Genomic DNA, 10,799 nt, shown 5'->3' with positions numbered 1-10,799 from the left:
TAACCATGGACTTTTTACTCTCCTCCCATCCAGTAGGCACTTCAGGAGCCTCCACTCCCGCACCAGCAGGCACAGGAAGAGCTTCTTCCCTGAGGCTGTGACGCTGTTGAACCTCACATCACAGCCCTAAGCAGTATTGCACCCATATTGTACTGTCTCAGTACTTTTATATTTGTGTGCTGTAGCACTTACTTTTTATTCACAGTTATTTTGTAAATAACACTGTTCTTTGCATTTCTAGTTAGATGCTAACTGCATTTCATTGGCTTTGTATATGTACACGGCACAATGACAATAAAGTTGAATCTAATCTAATCTAATCTAATCTATTTACCTAATTCTATTTTATTTCCACAAATAACCCGTCAACTCCCCCCTGATTCTTCTACTCACAAGGACCTACCAACACACTTGGCTGTGAGATATGGGAGGAGACTGGAGCACCCGGAAGAAACCCAGGGAGTCATAACGGCAAAAGTGCAAACTTCACACAGACTGTATCAGAGGTCATGATTGAAAGTTCTGGAACTGTGAAGCCAGCAGTTTAATTTGATGTACCATTCCAAATTATGTGAATTGAGCAGTGAGTTCTTCTCATTGTCAAGAGTGCCGTTTAGAGTTATGTTGTAGTTTCTAAATAATCAGATGGTTTTATCTACCGTCCCTCAATCTGTTGGAACTTTACTCAAACTCTTCCACTGTCAGTTATACAGCTGCTGCTCCATCTGTAGTATAAGTGCAGAGGGAATCAATGCTGACTGACAATAATCAAGCTTGGCTTCTGGAGGAATGCAAATGTGGGTCTCGGTACCTAACAATGGCAGTGTACAAGGTGAAGCATGTTTTGCGCCAAAAGCTTCTGTTGGCACTTGAGTGTTGTTTGAACATTATGGTTTGCCACCCAGAAACAGTGCAGCACCCATAGCTGGTCCACAAAGGGGTTAAAACATAGGGATTGTGTGTTGAGTTTGCTTCACTGAAGCATTGTTGAGAGGAAGGAAGGGATGTGTGATAGCAAAATTAAGCCAAGAGGAGGAAATTTAGAGAGCACCTCAAGCCAACTGGATATTGACTTGGTAGAGAAAGGACAAGAAACAGAAACGATGAAGGGGAAACATTGCTCAGTTCTTAAAACTTCTCCAGTTAGACTGTGGTTCATCTGTACGAACGTAACTCTGTTTAGCAGCCCCAATTTGACATACAATAATCTATTAAACTCAATCTTCTAGTTTTATATTTTTGGGGGAAAAGCTGCACATTAGTGTAAGATTTGTGATCAAATGAGTTGCCTATGATGTTAAATAATGGCAAATTTTTATCCAGGATATTCGGAAGAATTCACTTGCTCTCCGTAGATATATTGATCTATTGTTCCTGAATAGACCAGTTGCTGCGTGGTTGCAGGTTCTGTATTTCTCCACGGGAGGAAATATTTCTTTCCAACTTCTCAATTATTTTTTGGATCATATGAAACACCTTAATCAAGAGGATGAGAGCTGAGTCTGAGCATCTTGCCCCCATATATGACCATTTTAGTTTCAGCATATTTCCAGTATATTCATCAATATATCACTATATATGATTAAAAACATTTTCAGTGATCAAACAATACCAAGCTGCCACTAATCTTGAATTTCTGCTCTCTCCTTCCACCCTGCCCCACCTGTTCTGAAACAAGTTTAAAAAAATCTGATACCGAGGATATCTTCCGTAAAATTTGTGATATATGTGACCGTGTCCAAGAACTCAGCCAGGAGACCAACCTCCCTTTACAAGATAAGAAAAGCAGTTTCACTGTATCCTCAGTGCATCGAGCCCGCCATTCTGAGGAAATGACTGCTGAATTCTCAGGTGATAAATAGGCTCATGCTGGAAATAAAGTGCAATAAGACAACTTAGAATTTCTGTGTTCATCCTGCAGATTGAAACTTGCTTGTGTGAAATCTAAGGGACAGCATTGAAATATCACTGCTCTTTATTTTTACATGTACAAGGTCAGATAATTACCTGCAATAAATTCTGACATAAACAACTAGCTAACTGAAGCATTTTATAATATTATTAAAATTAATTGCTTCAACTTGAAGAGAAAAGCAGCAGATGAGGAACAGAGAAAGTGACAGAAATTTTTTTCTAAGAACACTTAGGAAACTTATGTAAGAACTAGTATAGAGAATGGAACAGGATTTAATGTAGAGAACATAACAATACATAGCCTTGAGAATATATCACTATTTAATATATTGAATGCTGGGTGGTGTAGTAGCATTGGACTTCAAAGCAAATGCTTTCCATCTGTGCTGGGTTGAGTTAGCAACTCAGCGTCGTAAAAAAACAGACCAAATACTAAAGAAACAACAAAGTGACTGCCTGATGTGTCACAAGGCGCGGAGAGGATTAACATAATTTGTTGAGTATAACTCAATATTGAATATATTGAATATAAGCTATTGAGTATAGTTATCAAGGAAACAAATATAGAGACTACATCAGGATTAGCAGAGTGAACTCACAAGGATTTACTACTGCGGACACTCTACAAACACACAAGCCTTTGTTATAGGACTGCTTCAAGATCACCAGTATTGGTATATAGAATGCAGCAGAAGTTAGAATACCACCTAACTGTGTATATCTGGGATTTCAAGTTTCACATAAAGAATGTTACAGGATGTAGCACAGAGAAAACAAGAGGAAATTTTATAGTGAATATAATGGAACTTTATTGAAAGACTACAGTCAGAGCAGGTAAGTAAAAAGAGGCTCATTAATGAGAAATGCAGAAGAATTTAATTTCAAGAATATAACTAATAATTGTAATTGGACACGAGAGAACACTTTGATGTAGTGCCAAATGATTATTTATGCTCACATAAGATTAGAGGATTCTGCTTCAGGTTACATCTAAAAGATGATACTTCTGGTAGCGTAAGGCACCTTTGGTACTGCACTGGAGCATTAGGATTGATTTTTATGCATAAGTCTCAGTATTAAGATTTGTTTGCACACTCTTTTAATTTAAGATTAGAGTGTTACTAACTAACCTAGAAGTGAAAAATTAACCCCTAGGACACATCCAGTGCAAAGTTATTGGATGTAAGTGACAGATATCCAGAATTTACCACTGATAAATGTTTGAGGGTTCACATTGCAAGAAAGTCACTAAGGAAATAAATGTGGATCTGGTATGTAAAATATTGACAAGAACACTCAGGTTCTCAAGGCTAAGATACACCACATTTCTGTTACACTATCTGCACAGGGCAAAGGTTCTAAGATCCTAGAGAAATAGGGATGTCATTCTAAACGTATATTGAATCTTAGGTAAGTTGTTTGTATTTCTTGTCGCAAATTGATAAAAGGATGTTGAGGTAACAGGGTGAATGCAGATATAAATGTCTGCTAGAGCAACCGACAGCACTAATGGGTTCAGATCAGGAAATGGAGATTGGGATTAGTTGGGCCAGCTGACCCATTTCTACACCAAAAATATAATCCTGTGTCAAACAGACAGAGTAAGTTTTAAAGTGAACATGGTGGTCTATAGGATAAGATCAGATGTTACAGGTTATGGAAACTGAAAGTAAAAGCAGAAGAAAGGTAGAAAACCCAAGAGGGCAAGGAACATTTGTGAATAGAAAAACTTTGAGGTTGATGACTTATTTTAATGAGTCAAGGATAATTTCTTCCACAGAGGAGTTAAGATTGAGATTTTCAAAATGATGAAGGGAGACTTTACACATTATTCTGTGTTGTTTCAGTCCGAAGGATGGGAGGACTTCAGTGCATCATATAATATAAACAAAAATATATGAGTAAAGTACTACTCATGTTTATTTCTTCATTTTTGCATCTCCCATGTGACCTGGTATTGTCTCCAAAATGGTGACTGATTCTTGTGTAATTTTTAAAAAATATACATTTCTACTACATTATACAAACTAATTTATCAATTACAATCTATCAAATCTGAGCAAAGAGCGTCTGAATTTTCACTTCTCAAATGGGCTATTTGATGGTGTAAGTACAATGCACTGTCTGAAATAGTGGTGTAAGCAAAGTCAAAGGTAACCTGAAAAATAATGAGGTAAAAAACAAAAAAAAAACTGAATTGCAGGGGTTCACACAAAGAACTAGCATGCAGTCAATGGAGCATTTATTTTTCAGAAGTCTACACTGGAATGAAGGATTAAAAGATTTTCTTTAGTATGAAAAAATAAATAATATAATTAATAAAAATTAATGCATTTAGTCGAGTTCAAAGCACAAAATAAATTTACTTCTGTGGTAGTACTAGTTTTAATCAAAAGATGGTGATGTTGTTCTCTAGGAAAACATTTCTCAGTTTGTTTCCTATACCAAAATCTGCCAGAGGAGGAATTATCCTATAGACAAAAGCAATAATAAATTAAAACTCCAATATTTCCACCCAACAGGTTTAGAATTTCTTAATTTCCACTTGTAAAGAGAAAGGAAGGCTGTATGGTGTATATCTGTCCCCTTTATATTGTTCTGTGACTTCTGGGCTTTCTCCAGGTGTGAGATATAAGGGCTCCTTCCCCCTTCTTCCACACATAATCATGCCCTGTCCTAACTCCATCTTCCTTTCACATCTAACCATCATTATGCCTGGAAACATCGGAATAAAGCTAAGGAAGGTCAAACTAAGCAAATAATGTCGAGAGTCACCATTTCCTTTGATGTTCACTGCAACAATAAGGAAACATTAACAGTAAAGAAACCTCATGGTGTTTCACATCAAAAGATATGAGGACAGGCGTGGGAAAACTTGATTAATGGGATTTTAAAATTGAGAGAAATGTAGAAACCGTAAGATATTTAGAAAGATTACCAGAGCATAGGACCTGGGTAACATAAAGCACATCTATGAGTGGAAGGGAGCAAAAATGAGGAATATACAAGATGAGAGGATGGAGGAAGAGCAGACAACCTGGAAAGTAGTGGCACTGCTGTAAGTTAGAGATACAGAGAAAACCATGGAGAGATTTGAAATAAAGATGACAACTCTAAAATCCAGATGGGGAGCCAATGCAAGTCATGAAGCCCAGCAACACACACAAAATGCTGGAGGAACTCAGCAAGCTAGGCAGCATCTAGAGTAAACGGTTGATACCTTAGGCTGAGACCCTTCACCAGGACTGGAGAAAAAGATGAAGTCAGAATAAGAAGGTGAGGGAGGGGAGGAAGAAATACAAGGTAAGAGGTGATAGGTGAAATCGGGAGGGGGGGATCAGTGAAGTAAAGAGTTGGGAAGTCGATTGGTGAAAGAGATAGAGAGCAGGAAAAGGGAGAATCTGATAAAAAAAAGGACAGAAGGCCATGGAAGAAAGGGAAAGGGGAGGAACACCAGAGGGAGGTGATGGGCAGATAAGGAGATAAGGTGAGAGTGGGAATGGGGAATGATGAAGGGGGGGAGGGCCATTACTGGAAGATCGATGTTTATGTCATCAGGTTGGAGGCTACCCAGACGTAATATAAATCCTCCAACCTAAGTGTGGCTTCATTGCGGCAGTAGTGGAGGCCATGGACTGATATGTGACTCCATAAGACCATAAGACATAGGAGCAGAATTAGGCTATCTGGCCCATCAAGTCTGCTCCGCCATTCAATCATGGCTGATCCTTTCTTCTGTTTCCTCCTCAACCCCAGTTCCTGGCCTTCTCCCTGTAACCTTTGATGCCATGTTCAATCAAGAACCTATCAATCTCTGCCTTAAGTACACCTAGCCTCCACAGCTGCACATGGCAACAAATTCTACAAATTTACCACCCTCTGGCTAAAGAAATTTCTCGACATCTCTGTTTTGAAATTGTGCCCTTCTATCCTGAGGCTGTGCCCTCTTGTCCTAGACTCTCCCACCATGGGAAACATCCTTACCACATCTACTCTGTCTAGGTCTTTCAACATTCGAAAGGTTTCAATGAGATCTCCCCTCATCCTTCTGAATTCCGGCAAGTACAGACCCAGAGCCATCAAACATTCCTCGTATGATAACCCTTTCGTTCCTGGAATCATCCTTGTGAACATCCTCTGGACCCTCTCCAATGCTAGCACATCTTTTCTAAGATGAGGGGCCCAAAACTACTCACAATACTCAAGGTGAGTCCTCACTAGTGCTTTATAAAGAAGCACTTAGTATTCTAGACTTCTTCAATTGAATGCTCAGCTTTTGTATTCTAGACCTCTTGAATTGAATGCTAACATGGCATTTGCCTTCCTCACCACCGACTCAAACTGCAAGTTAACCTTCAGGGTGTTCTGCACAATGACTCCCAAGTCCCTCCCAAGTTTCAAGGCTCCCAAGACTCGTGAAGCCCAGGAATGAGGGAAGATAAAGCAAATTAGAATATCCATACCGACTCACCATTCTGACCTGTTCTATTGTCATTTTTATCAATACTTAGTGTCAACAAAAGCTCTGATAAATAGATAAATCATCTTACCCAAAATGAGGAGCTCTTTTGATAGCATTTTCAAGATTTGTTATTGCAAATCATCTTTAAATTAAGGAGAGGCTTAATGTGAAAGGCCACACAATTAAGCAACTGCAAAAAATTTGGAAAGAAAATTAAAGAAAATTTGACTACTCTGAATGGTGAAAAGCTTAAAACAATTTCCATTGAATTTCAGTATCAGGATGGATCCTATTGATTTAATTAAAGTCCAAAGGATCACAGTTCCCCTTTCCTGTTCATAAAGTGACCTTGGTCTTCCAGTTGTAGATGGATCTGCAGGGCATGATATTCAATGCAGATCCCTATGTGTGCTCAGTGATTCATGGCCATTTTGCATTAAACAGCTAAATCCTTTGGGATTTTATATTCCTTTTCCAAAAGAAAACTTAGCTGCTTCTTGCCTCTACATCTACAAGATATTTATATCTGTTATTTCCTTCTTTGTGGTAGATTTATTCAGTTGTTAAATACAGTAAGTTCCAACTATTAAAGAAAACAATCTTGAGTCACATCATGGGCAATGCTCTCACAGTGTGATTCCAGTTTTGAACTAATCATTAGAAAAAATATACCAGCACTATTATTTTTTGTTCAGCTCTTACAGTAGTTAAGGAAATTTTAATCCTACCTTGCAGTGTAATCAAAGGGTGGGGGGAAGTTAACATTGGCCAAGTTACTAATCCATCAAGATTCTGACAAATAACTTTCTGAATTCTTGTTTGCAGCATAGAGGGAGTGCATTCAATCCATCAAGTTTATGTTGGCTCTCAGTCTCATTCCCTATTATCTGCTGTAACGCTATATAGCCTACATGATTTCTGACCTAGTCTGTGTCCAATATTCTCCTGAGATGACAAATTACCATCCAGACCTGGCCTGGCAAACATGAGACTTCAGACCCCCTGGTGTAGTTAGCTTTTACCTGTCCTCTTAATGTCCTAATTAGGGATAAGTGTTAGTTCTACCAGCAGCATTCACATCTGCATGTACCCAGGGAGGTAGTTGGTGGGTGTACGTATACTGGAAGGGAGTTATTCTGGGAGGAGGCTGATGAATGTGTACATACTGGGAGTAGGCTATTTTTTGTAAATATACTGGGAGGAGGTTGCTAGATGTACAAGTCCTCAGAGAAGATTTCTTTGGTGTGGTGGTACTAAAAGAAGAATTCTCTCATTTAGAATTTCAAGAACAAATTTGTTCCCTCAGTGATCTATTGACAGTATAAGGTTTTGAGTTAAAGGGAAGGATCTGCTCGCTGCTTGCACTTTAACCTGGAAAATTTTATCAGTTTTGATTTCCAATTTCCACTTATCAAGGTCCACCTCTAACTTCCTTCTCTCCATTTCTAGTGAATCTCAGTCAGTTTCTTCGATATCCACAGCTCCTTTAGCAATTTAATCCCACCTTACATCTCACAGTAAGTCTATTTCATCTCCTATTTTACATGTCACTTCCTGATTTGACTTCCATTTTCCTGATATAAAAATTTCCCTCCTTTGTACTTAACTGAGCCTCACCACAGCACAGTTTCTCTTTCATTCACTTCTGCTCTTATTCATCCTTCCCAGAACCAGGTTAGGATTTCCCTAAGCCTCAACCATCCCTTTACCAGGATTTACATTCATGAATCATCTAAGGCTTTTTCCTGCACCTCCAGCCATCACATCCAAACACATCTTCCCTCTCTTTTCAGCTTGTCAAAAGGACTGGTCTCTTCGCAACATCTGCCCTCTTACAAGTTTTCATTCAGGGTTGTAGACTTCATTTACTAGCACTTCCTTCTAGTATACCGTAATTACTACTAACTATTGGTCTCCTTTGCTTTGGGGACATCAAAGACAAATTGTGCAGCTGCTTTGGGAGCACCTTGAGCTACCATTCACAATAGGCAATAGACAATAGGTGCAGGAATAGGCCATTCGGCCCTTTGAGCCAGAACCGCCATTCACTGTGATCATGGCTGATCATCCACAATCACCTGCCATTTTAAACTTCCTGTCACTGTCATTAAGCCGGACAGAAGGGGTTGAGACTGGATAGGCTGTGTCTTGTTTCCCTAGAGTGTTGGAGGCTGGGTAGGTACACTACGGAGGTTTATAAAATCATGAGGGACATAGATAAGGTGGATGGTCATCGTCTGTTTTCCCATGGTAGGAGCGTTTAAAACTAGAGGATGTGAGGTAATAGGGGAGAAATTTGAGGGGGACCTGAGTAGCAACATTTTCACATGGAGGATAATGGCTATGTGAAATGAGCTACCAGGGAAAGTAGTAGAGGTGGTACAACTAAAATGTTTAAAAGACATTAGGACTGGTAGATAAATTGGAACGACTTCAAGGGATATAGGTCAAATGCAAGAAAATGGTATCAGTTCAGGTAGACAGCTTCATTGGGAAGGGTAAGTGGCACCAAAGGGCCTGTTTCTTTGCTGTATAACTTTAGGGCTCCTGTCTAACTTTGAAGCTGTCAGCCCCTCCACTGTTGCAATAAAACTCAATGTAGGCTTAAGCAACTGCACTCCATCCAACTATTAAGTGCCTTTTATCTTTCTGGGCTCAACAACATTTTGACAAGTTCAGATTATAATGTGACCCCATTATATCAGACAATACTTGTTGGAAATGATACAATAATTCACAACTATCCTCCTCTGTGCTCATGTTTTGCTCATTTTCAGTAACTTGCAACATCATCCCTTTTGTCAATCCAACCTTCCTCTATCAGATGGACTTTTCTCCCTCCCCTTCTCTATTTCCCTCTCTAAAAAGATGCACTAAAACAAGGGAAGCATACATTTAGTATACAGGGTAAGAAGTTTGGATGGATTGAGGAAGGATTCTTTTTTTCACCCAGAAGAAGGTTGGAAACTGAAACTGTGCTGCCTGAAGTAGTAGTGGGGATGCAGAAACTTTCAACTTTAAAGAAGCATCCAGACAGATATTTTAATTGCCAAGGCATAGAACATTACTGGCTTATGCCTCCTTCCTTTCCAGTCCCGATATAGGGTTTCAGCCCTTTCTCTACATACATTTTGCCTGACCTGCTGAGTTCCTCCGGCATTTTGTGGTTGTTCCTCCGAATTTCCAGCATCTGCAGAATCTCTAGTGTTACTGGTAAATGGGAATTAGTATCAGTACTGTAAGTCCTCTGGGCAGCATGATTATGATGGGCCAAAGAGGCTATTTCTATGCTGCATGATTCTATAAGTCTCTTGACTCTGCAATTTTAATAAAATATCATTGATCTGAAACATTTGCCCTCTTTCACTCTCCACAGAGCCTGCCTAACCTGCTGAGTATTTTCAGCATGTTCTATTTGCAATTCATTCATAGTGTTTGGTAATAACATACCTGTAGAGCCAACACACCTTGCTAAGCAAGTGAATTAGATAAAGTAAATAAATGTGATAATTTTTGGACAAAGATCTTCAACACATGGTAAATGGGCAGAGGAGCTGGAGAAGAATTCCCTAGAGTATGAAGAAATAAGCTTCCATTGTTCACAACATAAAAAAATTAAGCTGAAAGGTATTAATATAAACATGTCTGAGCTTCCTGAATTAGACTACATATATGAATCTAATAACCTAGAAGGCAGAGAACAAGAATATTTAATTCAGTAGAGGAATGGAAAACTTAAAAATGCATGGTGGATAACTGAAAGCAATTATTCCCCTGCACAAGAAATAGGTTCAAACCAGCTCTCAAATTATGGGTGTCCCAAAAGCATATCTTGCTATATAACATCCACAGAATATGAAGAAACATTTGGGTTATTCTCCTTCCAAGAGTGCTTGCAACAGAAGGCAGGGAGATGGAACAGAAGGCAGGAAACATAAAATCAAAGCTAGTGAACCACATTGAATGTAGGACATTGATTGGGAAGCTGAATGAAGCTTAGTTGATGGGCAAGCTGAGAAGAAGAATGTACTTCCAAATTTCTGCAATTATAATCATAGCTAATCTGTGCCTGTGCATTTCAATTATTATTATACAAAGTAAAATGTGCTATTATTTCATGCCAGACTTTGCAGTTTAATATATCGTGCCACTATCTTCTTGCTACAATTATACCAAAAAAGCTGTAGCATTAAGCCAAAGTCTAGCACTGCAATAACAGACCTCATTAAGTCTTGAAGATGGCACAAGTGTGGGTGTAGAAGAGGCAACACAGATTGACTCATTTCCTAAAAGTGTGGGTGGAGAGAGGCTAAGGGTTAAAGTGTGACATCTGCCGTGTGCTTCATTCCAAACAAGAACCAAATCTGAAACAAGTGGCAATTCATGCAAATAAATTCAGACACAAAGTACCCTGTAAACTGAT

Source organism: Mobula hypostoma, chromosome 11 (assembly GCF_963921235.1).
Source record: "Mobula hypostoma chromosome 11, sMobHyp1.1, whole genome shotgun sequence".
In the NCBI taxonomy this organism is placed as follows: Eukaryota; Metazoa; Chordata; class Chondrichthyes; order Myliobatiformes; family Myliobatidae; genus Mobula; species Mobula hypostoma.
This window is presented reverse-complemented; position numbering follows the sequence as displayed.